Source organism: Cynocephalus volans, chromosome 2, assembly GCF_027409185.1.
Source record: "Cynocephalus volans isolate mCynVol1 chromosome 2, mCynVol1.pri, whole genome shotgun sequence".
In the NCBI taxonomy this organism is placed as follows: domain Eukaryota; kingdom Metazoa; phylum Chordata; class Mammalia; order Dermoptera; family Cynocephalidae; genus Cynocephalus; species Cynocephalus volans.
This window is the reverse complement of record NC_084461.1, coordinates 227,359,191-227,376,241: the sequence shown is the minus strand read 5'-3', so window position 1 is coordinate 227,376,241 and position 17,051 is coordinate 227,359,191. Positions and strand designations below refer to the sequence as shown.

The window sequence follows — 17,051 nt, the reverse complement described above, 5'->3', positions numbered from 1 at the left end:
GAATATCTTTTTGTAAAGTGACTTAATCAAACTTGATACACTCGTTGAAATACTTACCAGAAAGGTTAATGTCACATTTGGTTAAAAAGGGGCCTATCTCCTCTTTCTTCACGTTCAGGTCATTGGATACTTTTAACAGTTATTTTCCACGAAAAATGAGGGAAGATGGAAGAAAAGAGGTAGCGACAATTATTTGCATTTTCCAAACGGAGGGAATGAGACTCCGGAGGGTATATGAGGTCACTAGAGTGAGCCAAAGGTAGAGATGAAAGAAATATTTATAGTCCGCTGACTTCAGTTCTGTTGGGCTCATGCCGCTCCTTATCTTATGCCTTTGGAATTCACGGGCTCGCAGATCACAGGGACCCGAGGTGGCCGGGCCTCGGAGCTCCGGGATCGATGAGGAAATGAGCTGCTTTTGCCTGCTGCTCCCTCGGAGCCCGTTCACCTCCACCTCCCTAACTGTGCCTCAGCACGCTGGCAAAGAGCCCAGAAAGAGAAGCCGGGCAGCGGGGTGGGTGGATCATGAATGCAGTGCGACTACATTTTTTCTTTTCTTTGTCGCAACGACTACCACCAAGACCTGGCAAGCCCCCACCTTGGTGACTTGGTGCCTTCTGAGCGATCGGGCTTTTTTCACAAACTAGCTGACTGCAGAAGGGGTCCACGCGAAGGAACCCTCCACAGCAGAGGGTCCCGGGCGCCCCGGCCGTCCCGCAACACGCGGCGGTCGCGTCCACGCTCCCCTGCGCCGCGCTCGGTCCCGCGCGCCCCGCGGCGTCTGCTCCACGCGGCCCCACCGCGGCGGAGGAAGGGCCGGCTCGTGGGGAGGGGCCGAGCGGAGGAGAGTCCCCCCAGCGGCAGCCCGGCGCCCCGGTGCCGGCGGCCGGCCCTCCTCCCCGGCAGCGGGGCGCCGGCCCCGCGGACCCTTCGGGCGCCTCCGCCACGCGCTCGGCTCCTTTCGTGTCCGGGGCGGGGCGAGGCCGGAGCCGTGTCGGGTGCGCGCGCCGCGCCGAGGCCCGCCTCTCCCCCGGCCCCCGCCCCCGGCCCGCTCTCCCGCGCCGCCCCCACCCCCCGTGCGAGAGTCGGCGGCGGCGGCGGCGGCTGCTGAGATTGGAATCCGCCTGCCGGGCTCGGCGGAGGAGGAGGGAGGGCGGGAGGAGGGCGGGGAGGAAGGCTCAGGCTCCAGCGCGTCCGTCCGCGCGAGACGAGGATCGCACGGCCGCGCGAGGGCGACCGGGCCGGGGCCGCTGCACGCCCAAGGCGGAGGCCGAGCCGGGCCCCCGCGCGCCCCGGCGGCTCGCCGCGCCCACCCGCTCCGTGCCGAGGGCTGGAGGATGAGTTCCGCGGGGTCCGGGTGAGTCGGCTCGTCGGAAGTGCGTGTGCGCGCCGGGGAAGGCCGGCTGCGGCGGGGAAGGCCGGCGCGGGGCTCGAGCGAAGTTTCAGAGGCCCGGGCGAGGGGCGGCCCGGCCCGGCCAGTCCCGCCGTCTCGGCCGCTCAGGCCGCGGCGCGCCCAGGGCCCGGACGACCCCCGGGCGTCGCGTCCCGCCCGCCGCCCGGCCCCTCTTTTGTTCCCCACCCCCGGGTTGCAGGCCGAGGTTGGGGAGGTGGTGTGGGCGAAAGCCGCTCCGAGGACGCTTCTGGAATCCTTAAATGGGAAAGGCGCTCACCTCCCCGCCCGGAGCTTCGAGGTTGATCCTCGTGATTTGTCTCTTTGCGCGTCGGCAAGAAAGAAAAGAAAACCGAGCGTGTTCGGTGTGGTGGTCGGGCCGGGAGCAGCCGTCAGCCCGCCCTCCAACTTGGCCGCGGGAAGGTGCCCGCGTTCTCGGAGGTCCCTGCGTGCGGGTTCACCTGTTGTCCTGCGCGGCCTCGCTGCCATGTCTGTTGTGATTCTGCACTTTAGTTTAGGAAAACTTCTGCTGCATTGAGCGGAACCTTTTTTCTCTTTCCAGGCTCCTAGTGGAAAGGTATGACAAGAAAAAAAAAAAAAGAGCTTGCGTCAGGGAAGAAAAATAATATGCTGTGTGTTGGTGTCTGGTGCTTTGTGACTTGTACTCTTTCATGCTCTTAGATGTTTTAACTTGGTCGAAGTGCTGCAGGTTTTCTGTTTTAAACGGTTAACAAATCGTTCTGAGTACGTCGGACGAACTTGGCACCTGTGTTACGTCGTTTAGTCCTTGTGATAACCCTGGTGGTTGTATTCCTCATTTTTTAAGTAAGAGGAGACCGAGACGCAGAGAGTTTAAATAATTTGTCTAAGTGGGCTGGGATTTGAACTCAGGCACGCCGTATTCTGGCGTACGAGTTTTTTTTAAAAAGCAAACTCTTGAAATGATCGCTGTTTTGTTGCTTGAGTTGAAAACAACTCCTATTGTATTTACTCGTAAGAGGAGTTAAACTTTGAATTAAAGTAGAATTGACAAAATGCTTATCATTGTTTTCAGTTATTGAAATAAAGAGATTGAGAACCAGAATTATTTAGGTTTTTAAATTTAAACTAAATTTAAAAATCTAGGAATTTGATCTGATCTAGGAATGCGTTGAGTTTACAATAAGCCGATTGAAATTTACAGTGTATTTCCAATAGAACCAGTTCTGTTCCTGTTTTATTTTTTCCCCTTTATATTCTCCATGGAGCCCATTTCAAATCTTTTCTGCTTTCTTCACTTCTCCATATCTTTACTGAAAAGACTGAGGCATCCAGTCGGAGCTCTTTCTCTGGATTCCATTTATCATCTGTTTCCTTTTTCCATATGAGGAAGAGTTTTTTGTTTTGTTTTGTTTTTGTCCTTCTTACTAGTTAACACCTTGTTTGATTTTCCACTAATTTTCCTACTTACTGCAGCATCAGTTATCCTCTCTGTTGTTTTTGAGTTCTTAAAACTACAAGTGTACTTAAGATTCCTTCAATTTACACAAACCTTTCTTAAGTCTGCTGCTTCCTCAAGCTTTTCCTTTTCAAATCATATCAACATTTTAAAAAGTTTTATCCTTATAAAAATAATACATGGTCATTAAAGAAAAGTTGTAAAATACAGCAAAATTGAAGTAAAATTAAAATTCAGTCATTCATAATCCTATGTCTAGAGATTACCAAGAGTAGTCTACTTTTCCTGCCTTTACTTGGTGGTCGTCTGTTCATTTCTTAACCCCTTGTTATCTGGGTTTCACAAAGGAACTATAATTTAATCAACACATTAAAACATCTTTTCTAAGTCCTCTCCTTGAGCTTTTTGTAACACTTAACATCTTCACATTCTTGAAATGCCTGTCCTTGGCTTTCATTCATGTGTACATTTCATTGAACAAATACAGGCTGTATTCTAATATACCGTGCAAGGTGTTAGCATGCAACAAGAGATGTGGTCCTTGCCCTCATAGAGCTTAAGGTCTGTTGCAGAATGAATTCTGTAATTAAATATAACTGTGATTATAATCACAGTGCAGAGTATTATAAGAGCTTAAAATAGGGACCTCACCTGATGCTGATGGTGCTGGGAGAATCTGGGAAGGCCTCCTTAAAAATGTTACTTGGAACCTGGGACAATTGTGAAGGATAAGTAAGAATTAACTACTGTAGATGAAAAGGGGGCATCTGTGAAATCTGTCCCCTTTCTGCCTTCTGTTTTCCCTCCTTTTAATGTAAGCATTCTCCAAGTTTCACTTTTCAGATCACTTTTCTATACATGTCTAGTCCCTTGACATTATTATTCATACAGAAAGGTCTGAATAATAATTACTGTTCAGACCTTTTTGTCTGAATAATTCTCAAATCTCCATTCTTTCTCTTCTTTCAGTGTTGTTTTTTCAGTTATGTTATTCATATCTGCACTGGTAGTTCTTGTTCAAACTGAGCTTCTCTTCCTTACTAAACTTGTTCTCTTGTGTTCCTTAATTCTGTTGATGTCACACTAAACCCAAACCTTCACCCGTTTAATCACATCTTGTCTGTAGCCAACATCTGTTTATTCTGCTTTCATGATGATATAACTCTTCTCTCTGTTCCTGCTCACTTTGATACAGTTCTTAATTCATGTTGGTTTCAGTAGACTCAGAATTAGTTGGGCAGCTTTTCCTCCTCCTTCTCTCTTCAGGAGCATTTTAGGCTAGAATTATCTGTTCCCTTGAAAGTTTGGCAAATCTCACCTATAAGACCATTCAGGCCTAGATATTTTTTTCTGAAGAGGACTTTGAATACCATTTCAATTTATTTAGCAGCTATTGGTTTTGATGTTTGTAGGTTTTCTATTTCTTGTGTAGATTTTAGTGTTTCACATTTTTGCCAGAAATTTATTTATTGGGTTTTCAAATCTAATGTTACTTGGTTTTCACGTAATTTTTTTCCTTTAAATTTCTGCTATGTTTGGTTATTTTCCCTTTTCAGTACCTGTTCCCCACGCTTTTTTTTTTTTTTTTTTTTTTTTGCTGTGAATCAGGTTCTCATCCCACTAGGACTGATGTAATGATCTTCTTTCCTTCACTTTCTCCTTTATCCAGTCTGTCTTATGCATTTCTGCCTAAATTAATCTTGAAGCCCAGTTCTTATCATTTCTCTGCTCAGAAGTTTCCAGTGTCTTCCCTTAAATGAAGTCCTTCCCATGAATTGCTGCTTGTACAGTTCCCTCTGCTTGGACTTGCCTATATAGCCAGTTGTGTGTCCAAGTCTCATTTCAAATTTCACCCCTTTGTAAAGTCTTACCTGTTTTCTTTCTCTGGATAGAATCCCTTCTGAAGTCTCACATTTTTTTTTTTAAGCCATACAGTTTATTTTTTATCTAGTATTTTCTTATTGTACTTGTCTTTTTTAAAAAATCCACTTTATTAAAGTATAATTTATGTACAGTGATATACACATGATAAGTGTGCAGTTCTGTGAGTCATTTGGTCTTTTATAGCAGTTTTTATTCAGATATTATTTCTGCTACTAGATTGCAGGCTGGGTCTCTAACTGACTTTGTTACATATTAAAATGGGTAAATGGGGAAAGGCCCCTGTCTAGCCTAGCAGTGACGATTGAACTGTACTGATCTGACTTTTGGATCTTGGGAGCAGGGAACCATGGAGAGGAAGGAAAGTGGGTTTCCTCCCATGCTAAATTTTGAAGTAGGAACCCTTTCCTTTTTCCCTCTCCCACCTTTTACTAATTTTTATGCTTTTAGAATGCCTTTTAATGCCACAGTCTCCATATTGACAAGGTCAGTCCAATTCTTTAACACAAGATTAAATGTTGAGTTTCATTGAAGTATGTTAGTTGTAAGATGCACCATAATTTTATAGACCACTTATAAAGAAAATATGCTTCTACATGTAAGAAGCCATTGATTGTAAGGTGCACCCAATTCCAGAGATGCTAAAATATGAAAAATATATGTTGATGAATAGGGTTTCTCTCCTTAATCAGAACTCCTGTTTTTTTTAGTGTAGATGTTGGGAAGAAAGAATTTAAACTCGTGTGGGAGTGACTTATAGCTCTACTGTTACTATGAAAAGTTATTTTTATTGTTTTTTTGTGTTTTTTTTGGTGGCTGGCCAGTACAGGGATTGAACCCTAGACCTTGGTGTTATCAGCAGCACACTCTAACCAACTGAGCTAACCAGACTGCCTGAAAAATTCTTTTTAAAAAAGGGTGCTTGTTGAACCTCTTTAATAAATGAAAAGTTTTAGGTAGCATAGAGAAATATTTATTTTTGGATGGAGTCTTCCACAACTAGGTAGGCTAGTCTGGTTGGGACATATTTTGACTTCCAGCTGTTCATATTTCTTTCTCCTAATTTCTTTTGCTTATTATCTAAACTCATAAGTTCCTTAAGAGCTGGTAATTTTCACAAAATGGCACAGTCAGTGTAAGAGGGGAATTGTGGAAGGTTGTGATGGGCAAATGTATGGATCATCTTAAAGGCAATATCCAGCATTTACATGTCATCACTAACAATCATGATATACTTGGTTTTTTTAAAAGTAAGTACAAAAATGTATTTGGATATTTTACTAAATCATAATTAAAGCATGTATCGATTTTTTATAGCTAGTATTTTAAAGACTATCAGTTCTTTAAAAATGAAAACAAAATGATGTGCTTGGACATCCACAGTAGAGTTTCTTGAAGAGAGCACTAGTTAGGGCATAAGGAGATCAGATGATCTGCGGAGTCCATCTCAGGGTGGGCTCAGTGAGTCCCTAAACCAAGTTTATATGGATACTTAAATATAGAACTAGCGAATAGACATTGAATAGGCAAGGAAATTATTTTTAGTATCTTTTATTTAGTGTGTTGTGGACTTAATTATTCTTCCTTTTATACTTTTATGCTTGTAATGAACCTTGTTTTTTTATGATATAGGTTTGTTACACCACTAATGTCTAAAACAGTGGAGCTTGGCTATTGCTCTAGTTATATATGTAGTGATTGGCTATTGACTTAACGATTATGAAGGAAGATAGGAGTAAAATAATCATATTTGCAGTTTAGGAGATTAGTTACATATTGGAGAAACAGTTGGAAGGAAGACTGAAGGCACTGAAACCCGTAGGGAGGATTTTCTGACCTGGGTCAGACTGGAATGGTGACAGATAATTGAGACCTGGGATGGACAGGACTTGGTAACTATTATGAGTAAGAGAAGGAATGGGATTGGTAAGAATGACTCCCAGGTTTCTAGCTTGGAAAGAAGGGTCGATGTGTGTTGTTGACTGAGGTGAAAAATGGGGAGAGAGAACTGGTTTGTGGAAGAAAATAGTGTAGTTTTGATCACATGGAGTTTGAGGTGTCTCTGAAACAGTTTAGAGATTTCCACTTGGCAATTATATATATGGGTCTGGAGTTTGACAGAAGTTTCGGCTGGAAGTAAATATTTTGAAGTGATTACCATATAGGTTGTATATTCCAATGGTGGAATTGGATGGTTCTCAAGTGACTTTTGCTTGCAAGTGACAAACCCAACTCAAATTAGCTTTAAAGGGGAAAAAGCTTCTTTTTTATTCCCTCTGACATTTTTGAAAAGACTCAAAATAGGCATGGCTGGATCTAAGTGTTCAAATGATATAATTGGGGTTCTGTCTCTGTTCTCTTTTTTTTTTTTTTTGCCTCATTTTCAGGCAGGTGCATTCATCTGGCAGAGGAGGACCTGGCAACTTCAGGCTTGTACAGGCCTGCCTGCTATGGATTCAGGAGGGGGAAAGGGAACCTCTTTTCCAATGCATATATTCTGTCTCCTGGACAGATTCTTACTGGGTGTACATGGAGAATGGGGTGCCATTACTGGCCATGCTTGGCTTACACACCCATTGGAGCAGTTAGGGAGCTGGTTAAACATTGTAACTGAAGTCTTCCTGCAGCTAGGTGGGATGGGCAAGTGGTGATTTTCCCAAAGAAAAGATGGCTCCGGACAGGTAAACAGCATAAATCCACTGTCTTTTGGTTCTTAACCTTTTTATAGGTCATTCTTTTAGAATCAGAAGAAAAATACACAAAGTAATTTTGTATACAGTTTCATGGCTATACTGTGAATTTCATATCAGGAGTTCCTATTTATACAGGAAAGAGCCTAGAACAGAGTCCTAAACACCAATTTAAGGCCTGGATAGAGAGGATAAACATTAAATAATTATCTAACTGTAGTTGTAAGATCTAAAAATGGGAAGTCCAGGAAACTTATAAGATCTGTGATAAGGGAACCTGGCCTGTGTAGGATGCAGGTGCTTTGGAAGACTTTCCTGAGAAAGTTGCCTGCAGAATGAGGCCTTAGGCAAGAAAGACCGGGAGAATGTTTCTGGAAGTATTCAGTAGTTTTTAAGACAAACATTTTTTTTGCTACTTTTTTACATTGTATCTGAAATGTTTACAATTATAAAAGTATATTTATTGTGGATAATTTGGAAAATAAACATTATAAAGAAGTAGCAGAATGATTAAGTTTTGGCTTCTGGTTTTTTGTAAATAATGTCTAGTACTGGTCCTGCTCAGTAGCTGTGCAATTTTGGATACCACACTAAACCTATCTGTATCTCTGTTTCCTAATTTTAAAAAGTAAAAGGGGCTTGATGAACTTGGAGATCTTTTTCTGCTTAAAAAAAAAGAAAGAAAGAAAATTCGATGACTTTAAGGCAGAGCAGATAGTTTTGCTAAAATTGCAGGTCATATAATGCTTTTGGTCCTGATGATATCTCTGGATTTCTGACTTTTGGCTGAAAAGTCACTCTTCCAGCCGTGGCAGTCCTGCAGGTAACAAAGGGAATGGCTTATGACAAGTGGTGTTCTTCCCATGCCCCACTTTCTTATTTCCTTTTTTGAGTGTTAATTTTTTTCTTTAGCCTTTAGGTAAAGTATGTGAAATGTTAGGGTTAGGGTTAGATTCTTAATTTTGAAGTTAGAAATCTGTAGGCTACTTGTGCATTTGTGATACTGTTTTGTGTACGAGTATAAGTGGGGTCCTTGAAAAAGTTCATGGAAAATGCATATTATGAAAAAACCATGCATGGATTGCAAAATTTTTTTGCACCAAAATAAACTCTTATTAACTTGTTATAACATGTCCAAACAGGATCTAGTTTGAGGCACTAAGAAGGATAAGACATTAGTTTGAAAAGAGCCCTTATCAGAGCAGCATGAATTCTGCTAAAACTGAAGCAAGAACAAACATCAAACTGATGGTGAAGCGTGGGTGGAAGAACGGTGGAATCACTGATGCTTTACAAAGTTTATGGGGACAGTGCCCCAAAGAATCCACAGTTTACAAATGGAACATTTTCAGAAGACGATGTTGAAGATGAGGCCCTGAGTGACAGACCATCAGTTTGCCAAGAAAAAAATTAATCTTGTTCATGCCCTATTTGAAGAGAACTGATGATTATCAGCAGAAGCAATAGCCAACATCATAGACATCTCAGTTGGTTCGGCTTACACAATTCTGACAGTTGAGCAAACTTTCCATTCAATGGGTACCAGAAATGTGCAGACAAGAGCAGAGCTTTTAATGGAAATTTTAAACAAGTGGGATCAGGATCCTGAAGCATTTCTCTGAAGAATTGTGGCAGGAGGTGAAACACGGCTGTATCAGTACATCCTGAAGACAAAGCATAATTAAAACTACCAAGGGTGGAAGTGGCATAGTCAAAGCAAAAATGAACCAGTCAAGAGCAAAGGTCAAGGCAACAGCTTTTTGGGATGCTCAAGGTATTTAGCTTGCTGACTTTCTGGAGGACAAAAGAATTATAATATCTGCTTATTATGAGTGTTTTGAGAAAGTTAGCCAGAGCTTTAGCTGAAAAACACTTAAGGAAGCTTCACCAGGGAGTCCTTCTCCATCTCAACAACACTCCTGCTCATTCCCCTCATCAAACAAGGGCAACTTTGTGAGAGTTTCCATGGGACATGATTAGGCATCCAACTTACAGTCCTGATTTGGCTCTTTCTGACTTTTGATTCTTAATCTTAAAAAATCTTTAAAGGGCACCCATTTCTTTCAGTTAATAATGTAAAAAATTCTGCCTTGACATGGTTTAACTCCCAGGACCCTCAGTTCTTTAAGGATGGACTAAGTGGCTTGTATCATTGCTTACAAAAGTGCCTTGAACTTGGTGGAGCTTATGTTGAGAGATAAAATTTATATTTTTAATTTTTATCTTTAAATCCATTTTTCCATGAACTTTTTGAAGTCCCCTTGTATTAAAATTTGTAGGTAGTTTTCTTATTAGCAATTAAAGCATTTTTTGTAATACATTTTAGGAGGACAAGGTCTTGAATGTTTTAAATATGTATTTGATTAAGGATATTTTAGATTCCTGGTTTTAAAAAGCCTGTGATAGGAAATGTTAAAGTAAAGGCTGTTAAATTTTGGCAAAGCTAACGTGTTCCGTAAGTTTAAAAAAAAAAAAATCATTTTAAGATGTCATGAAATAATATCTCAACAGTAACTATCCTAAAGTATCTTAAGTCTACATCAGATCAATAAAATACAACTGCTTGAAGGCAGATTATTTTTTATATCTCCATTTCTGTAATCTTTCAAGGAATAAAAATGTTGGGAAAAAGTTGCATGTTGGATTTATATGTGTATCTTAGTAAAGAAAAACAGTGAATCTTCCTGAAATAGTGATTTAGTCATCATCCCTACTTGTTAAATTTTTTTTTTTCCTGGTTTCTTATTTGCTTACAATATAAAATCCAAATTATTTCAGACTGACCTTCTGCTCTGGCCCAATCTGCCTTTTCTGTCTCGTTCACTCCCTACTACTCTTTTATTAGCCTAAGTCACCAAAATATCCAATTCTGGGTTTGGGTTCATAATCCTTAGACCTATACTGTTGACTACAGTAGCTACTACCACATGTGGCTATTGAGCATTTAAAATGCGGCTAGTATGAATTGAGTTTTGCTATAAAGTGTAAATTACATGCCAGATTTTGAAGGTAGTACAAAAAAAAGAATGAAATATCTCATTATGCTTTAAAAATATTGGTTAAATATTTAAATGGTACTGTTTTTGATAGAAAGGATTAAAGAAATATATTCAAAGTAATATAACTTGATTCTTTTTACTTTCTTAATGTGGCAACTAGAAAATTTTAAGTTTAAAATTATACATTGTACGGGACAGTTCTGCCTTTGACTTTCCTTCCCCAGGTTCTTTGACCATCAGAATGCTTTGAAATCTAGTGTAAGTCCTATCTCCTCTATGAAGCCTTCCTCAGTGGCCCAAGCCTAGAAGTTAGCTCTTCTCCTGCATCACTATTTGAAGGAAGTATATTGGTTTTTCTTGTACGATATATTTGGTTTCTTTACTACAGACCTCTCAGAGCTTTTAGTATACTAATACACTTAGTGAAACTCCAGTATAGTTTTCCTAATTATACATTACCATAGAACCCTGTGTTTTTTCTGTTAACAGAAGTTACACATATTTGTGGTTGAAACTTCAAACAATACAGAAATGAAGTAGAAAGCAAAAGTCTTCTTTAATCCTACTTTGCCCCTCCAAGATTATTACCACTCTTAAAAGTATAGAGATAAGTATAATCTTTCTTTTCCTTTGCCTTCACTTCTTTATTCTCTTTCCCCCTCGTCTTTTCCAAAAACGGGGTCATACTATGCATTTGTTTGCTGTCGTGAGAGTATTAAAAAACAAAAGAAGTTAAAGTTTAAGTAGCCTTACACTGTCATTACAAACTCCATGGTGGCTGAATTTTGTCCTAAAATATGTTGTATTGGCAACAGAACAAATGCAGTGCTTTGTACAAAGTAAGTGTTCAGATATTTGGGTCTGTTGATCGCAGAAGGGTCTAGAATACGCTACTGTGGCATAAAAATTATTTTGAGCTAAAGGCATTTGAGAATAGGTTTTTTTGTGAACTCTCTTATCTGCTTAAATGTACAGCCTCCCAAAAGACCTCAGTTGTCATAAATCTCCTCCCTGGGAGTTTTGCAACCAGGGAAGATAGTCTTTGGAGAGAATTCTGTACCACACCTACACAGATGTCACAAAACTGTCATATCTCCATCTGTTCTTTTAAGGGTCCTTTTATCTTTCCTAAAACTGGTTTTTGTGTTAGTACCCTAGTAAGATGGCACAAGATGGATTCTAACTGCCTTGAATCACATTTTTTGGGGGTGTGTGTGTGAACTCCCGGTACTTACTTGAACCAAAACCTGTCATTTCCCTTCCTAATCTGTTTCTCAGTTCTTTCTCCATATGTAAAATGGGGATACTAATGGTTACTGTGAGGACTAAATAAATGAGTGCAGTTAAGCACTTTACACCGTGCTTGGCACTTAGCAGCTTAATGAATGTTAGTGGAGGTGGATATTGGTGAGAGAGAAATAAGTTAGAAAGACTTTTATCTTGAAAAGCAAACTTCAGTGGCTGCATATATAGGGTCCTTGAAAATTAAATCTAATCCTGATACTTCTTAAAAGTTTGCATTATTTTTATGTTGTTAATATTCACATTTGAGTTTCCAAAGTATTTATATATATTATCAGTACTGGCAAATTGACATAGGAGATTTTGTTGCTTTTCCTGTTTTGTACATCAAGAATCTGAGGCTAATGAAGGTTAATTGTCCCAGCAAGGTCAAACAAGTATGTGTAAAAAGTAAATAGAATCAGACTTTTCCTTCTTATCTCATAATGGGAGACAAGGAGCTCAAAGTTAAGTATAAAGTGAAGTCAAGGACTCCATAGTCTAAAGAAAGTCTCAAGCATTTAGTGGGCCAGAATCCTTTACAGGACTTATAAAGATATGTTAGAATCAGGTCAGAAGTTGAGAGGTAGGGGAACTGTGCACAGTAGTCACTGCAGTGGCTAGTTTTGTAGTTTTTTCTCACTTCTCCCTCCCTGGGGTGTCCTTTCCTCAGTTGCTTAGTGTGGGGAGGCGTAAGAGAGCCGGTCCTGGAGGTTAAAAATACTAGCAGACATGGAGAGGAACTTCTTATTACCTAGGTGATATTCATTATGTAGCTGACTTCTTTATTTGTGCCTGTTTGAGCAAGGGATAAAGAAAATTAGAAATCTCAGTATGGGCTGGCCAGTTAGCTCAGTTTGTTAGAGCATGTTGTTACAACACCAAGGTCAAGGGTTCAGATCTCTGGACCGGCCAGCCACCAAAAACCCCCAAAAAACAAAAAACAAAACTTCAGTGTTGACAGAGGTAGTAGAATAGTTGGTATTTGTTTTGAGTTTCTTTTAGTTCAAGTGGGTAATGGAGAACAAAACCAGGCTTCCGCCACCTTGCCAGGGCTAGCCTGCTAGAGAGGGAGCAAAAGTAGTTAGGAGAGGTGGAGCTGAAGCAGGTCTTTAGGTGCAGAAATGTGCAGTAGGTAATAGAAGACCCTCGTCCTCTCAGTCACCAAAGAGCTCCACTTGTCCCCAGGAGAAAAGCTATCATTTGGCTGCCTGTGATACAGAAAATATGGTCCATATAAGCCAGGGAAGGAGCAAAAGTGCTCAGGTGCTGAGAGAGCTTGCTCCAGTCTCCTTCATTCCTCCCCAGTAGATCAGACCACACCCCTTTCCCCAGCTGAACTCTCTTGGACCATGGCCAAGCCTGAATTTGGAGAGGAAGAAGATTGTAATACTAAAGATTAAAATTTTAAACTGCGATAGGCTGGATTGGACTAGACTTTTTAATAACTGTAAGCTACTGGAAAGCTATAGGAATTTTTCAAGATGTCCTTAAAAGGTAGAAAAGGGAGATTTGACCAGCCACAGTTGAGGGTAGGGACTGGAGAAAAATAAAATCTATTTCTCATGTTTGTACCAATTTTAGACTCTTTATTAAGGTTATGTAAGTATCACCTTAAGTTGCTACTAAAGCCCCTTGGACATCAAATCCCGTTCTCTTTTCTCTATATGAAGCTATCACAGTTTTATACATGACTATTTGATCTTCTCAGTGGTTCTATTTCCAAGTGCATTCTAATTCTGCTTAATGTAATTTTACCATTAAGTATGTCTTACTTAGTTCTATTTCACATTTATAAACTGTATATTATATGATAACCGTTTTAATTGGAACATTAACTTAGATATCTTACTCTTAAGTTTTTATGGAGTTGATGTTTTTTAAACCTTGGAAACGTGAAATAAAAGGGACTCAATAAAAAGCACTAGTTTAATATTATATTTTTATTTAGTGTAGGAGATTTTGAGTTTTATGAAATTCTAAATTATCAGCCATTATTCACATAGAAACAGTAAATGGATTTTAGTTTATTTATTTATTTTCAGGGTTTTAAAAAATTTCATTTTATTTTATCAATATACAATGTGGTTGATTATTGTGATCCATTACCCAAACCTCTCTCCCCCTCTCCCGAATTTTAACTTAAAGAATGTAGAGCAATAAAATACATGATTGAGATAAGTTAAATAACATTTAACATATTTTCTTTGTGCCAGCCCCTATTGTAAATCCTGCATATTGAATCCATCTAATCCTTACAAGTATTCTATGATACAGGTCCTGTATCAGTTCCCTTTTACACATGAGGAAACTGAGGTTACAGAGGTTAATAACTTTTCACAGGTTGGGCAGCTTGTAAGGGACAGAGCTGGGATTCAAACCCAGACAATCTGACTTTAGAGACCATGCTTTTCACCACAGAATTACATTAGTCCTCAAATAGAGTAGGATAATTTGGGGGGTGGGGGGCAGCTGTCTGGTATAGGGGGATGGAACTCTGGACCTTGTTGTTACCAGCATCATGCTCTAACCAACCAAGCTAACTGGCCAGCCATAGTAGGATAATTTTAAGATGACGATGCGTACTACGTACACATAATGTATTTTACTTTATTTTTGCCTGTTTTTATTGCCTGTTCTCTGCATAGAGAGATGAATTTGCGTGTGTTTGCTGTAGTACCTGAGGTACCTGGTAAAACATTATCTACACTCAGAGTCTAAATATATATATTTAACAGGTTAAATTGACTTTCAACAATTATTTAATTCCTTCTTTTTGATGTTTAAAATGTGTTGGAAATTTTTCCATAGGTAACTTTTGATTGGTATTCTTTGGCTTGATTGATTTTTCTTCCTTTGCATTGTAACAACATTGAAAGAAGGACAGTGGAATACTGTTGCCTTTTAAACATTTATCCAAAACCCTTCCTATATATATATATATATATATATTTTTGTGTGTGTGTGTGTGTGTGTGTGTGTGTCTTTTTCGTGACCGGCACTCAGCCAGTGAGCGCACCGGCCATTCCTATATAGGATCCGAACCCGCGGCGGGAGCGTCGCCGCGCTCCCAGTGCCACACTCTCCCTAGTGCGCCACAGGCCCGGCCCATTCCTATATATTTTTTAAAAAATTAGTGCTTTATGTTTTTTCTTATTTCTGAGATACATACACATTTAATTGATGGCCATGCAGACAAGCCTTATTTCACAGCTTTATCATGAGTATTACTCTTAAAATAGTTGAAGTTAGGTAGATGTCTGCATAACATAATTATGTTATTTGTATTATTTCTTAGAATACATTTAAAATCTACCCTGTGAGGGGGGGTGACTCAGGGATTTTCTTAGTGACTTCTCCTGAGGAAATCAGCCGGCCCCCCAGGGCACACCTGTGTGTCTCCCAGTGGACACTCATTTCATTGTGGATGGTCGTTGTGTAAAGCCTGGACATTGGGTTTTAGTCACGTAGGTTTTGAAACCCTGAGAAACCGAATGTCTGCATCCCCTTTCCAAGACATGCACATGCCAGTCTGTCTGGGTCGTCTCAGCTACACCTGCTGTAGTGCCCAGGCTTCTTGGAGCTGGTCACCATTTGTTACTATCATTTTCTCGAATATAAGTAATTTCTCTTTTTAATTTCTCTACTCCCCGCCACCCAAAAAAGAAAAGTGCCTACTATATTGGCATTATTCTTGGGACTTTTACTCTTTTTAAAACCTTATTGTGTCTTTATTATAATAGTTTGTCTTTATTGTTACTTTTGTATTAGGAGTTAACCTAATTTTAGAATTTATATTTGGTAATGCATCTCTGTTTTTTAAGGCCCTTCTGATCTCAGGATGGAGGTAACACATTAAAGCTCCTATTCGTGTCAGGATTTCTTTTATTTATATCTTACTGCAATAAAATTAGTGGCATTTTATTCATAAATATTTGTGAGCCTATTAATTATTAGTTGTCTTCCTGTAGTTTAATCAACAGGTTATTTTCAACTTGATTTTATGACTATTGAGAAAGCTTTTGCCCTGTTCTGTTCTATAACCTTTAAAAGAATGGAAAATGACTAAAATCCAAATTAGATTATTTTTAGAGTATTTTTTCAGCAAATTCAATTTATTCTAAACTTTAAATTCAGACCTTTTCTAGTATGGTATTTCATGAAAAGAAAAGAACGAAGATTTTGAATTTTCATTTTCAAAAAGTATTTACCAAATGGAGAAAAACATTTAAAAGCATATTTCATTTCTATAAATTTTACATTTTAAATTACAGTTTTAAAGTGTAAGGTTATTTTAAATTGTCTCCAGTTTTGTTTCTCCATGTGCATTTTAGTTTAATTTCTTATGAGCTTTTTTCTCACAGCTTTGACTGAGGGAAAGGGATGCAGAGATGACTCAGAACCACATGGGTCTCGTGCAGAAGGCACCGACTCTGCATAGTTAGCCCCAAACCATGAGATTCCGTACGTTTATGTTTGTCTTTACTAATGATGCTTTTAGAAAATAAACATTTTTATTTCAGTAAAGTTTTAGAACATCAAAATCTTTTCTGAGCACCAAGTGGCTAGGTTGGGAAAGTTTTATAATAATTTGCAACTGAAATACATGATACATTTTATTCCGTTAAAGACTAGTGGAAATGTATCAGCCAGAGTAGCAAGTAATTTTTGTTTTATAAATCATAGTCTCTGTCATCTTGCAGTATTACCAATGCTGTTGTAAATTGAATTTAAAGTGGTATTAAAAAAAAACTCCTGTTAAACAATTTTTATGTGTTTGTATATCTTACTACAGATTATGTACAAGTAACATCTAAATAAAATTACACTTTTAACCCTAAAAAAAATAAATAAATAAAATAAAATCTACCCTGTGAGAGAACAAGAAGAAAGAAAAAAAGAAAAACTACTGCCACATCAATTGAAAACGAAAGTGAATAAGACCATCTAAGGGGCAGTTTTTGGAGTCAAATAGTTTTTAAAAAAAATCTTACTACTTGGTATTTTTACCATAACTTAAGAATTTGAAGAAATAAGGTGAGTAAAGCTGAAGTTCCATTTACACATTATACCTGAATGTCTGAATCCAAACTATAAGAAACTTGAAATTAAGTGGGGGAGGGGCAGTATCTAAATAGAAATAGAAAGTTTTGAAAATTTGTCTGTCTTGTTCTAGTTATCTGATTGTGTTTTTTGTGTATATTCTTCCTTTTCTTCTCGGCTTTGCAACTTTTAAGCTTTTTTTAAAAAGTTATGATGTTTTAAATTTGATGTGTTTTTCTTTAATAATGGACTAAAATAGAGTAAGATGTGGGGAGGTAGAAAGAACCTAAACTGAAGGAGGTCAAAAACCAGATGGAAATAGAAAATCC

General features: G+C 39.1%; 1 protein-coding gene across 2 annotated transcripts in view; it reads left to right on the top strand.

The window, feature by feature from the left end:
- Nucleotides 1-1,243: 1,243 nt before the first annotated feature.
- BMPR1A (bone morphogenetic protein receptor type 1A) overlaps nt 1,244-17,051 on the top strand; it is a 151,204-nt gene continuing 135,396 nt past the window's right edge. For both annotated transcript variants that reach the window (XM_063084592.1, XM_063084597.1), the window contains exon 1: nt 1,244-1,357. The gene's annotated coding sequence lies outside the window, so the exon portion shown is untranslated. The remainder of the gene's footprint in view (nt 1,358-17,051) is intronic.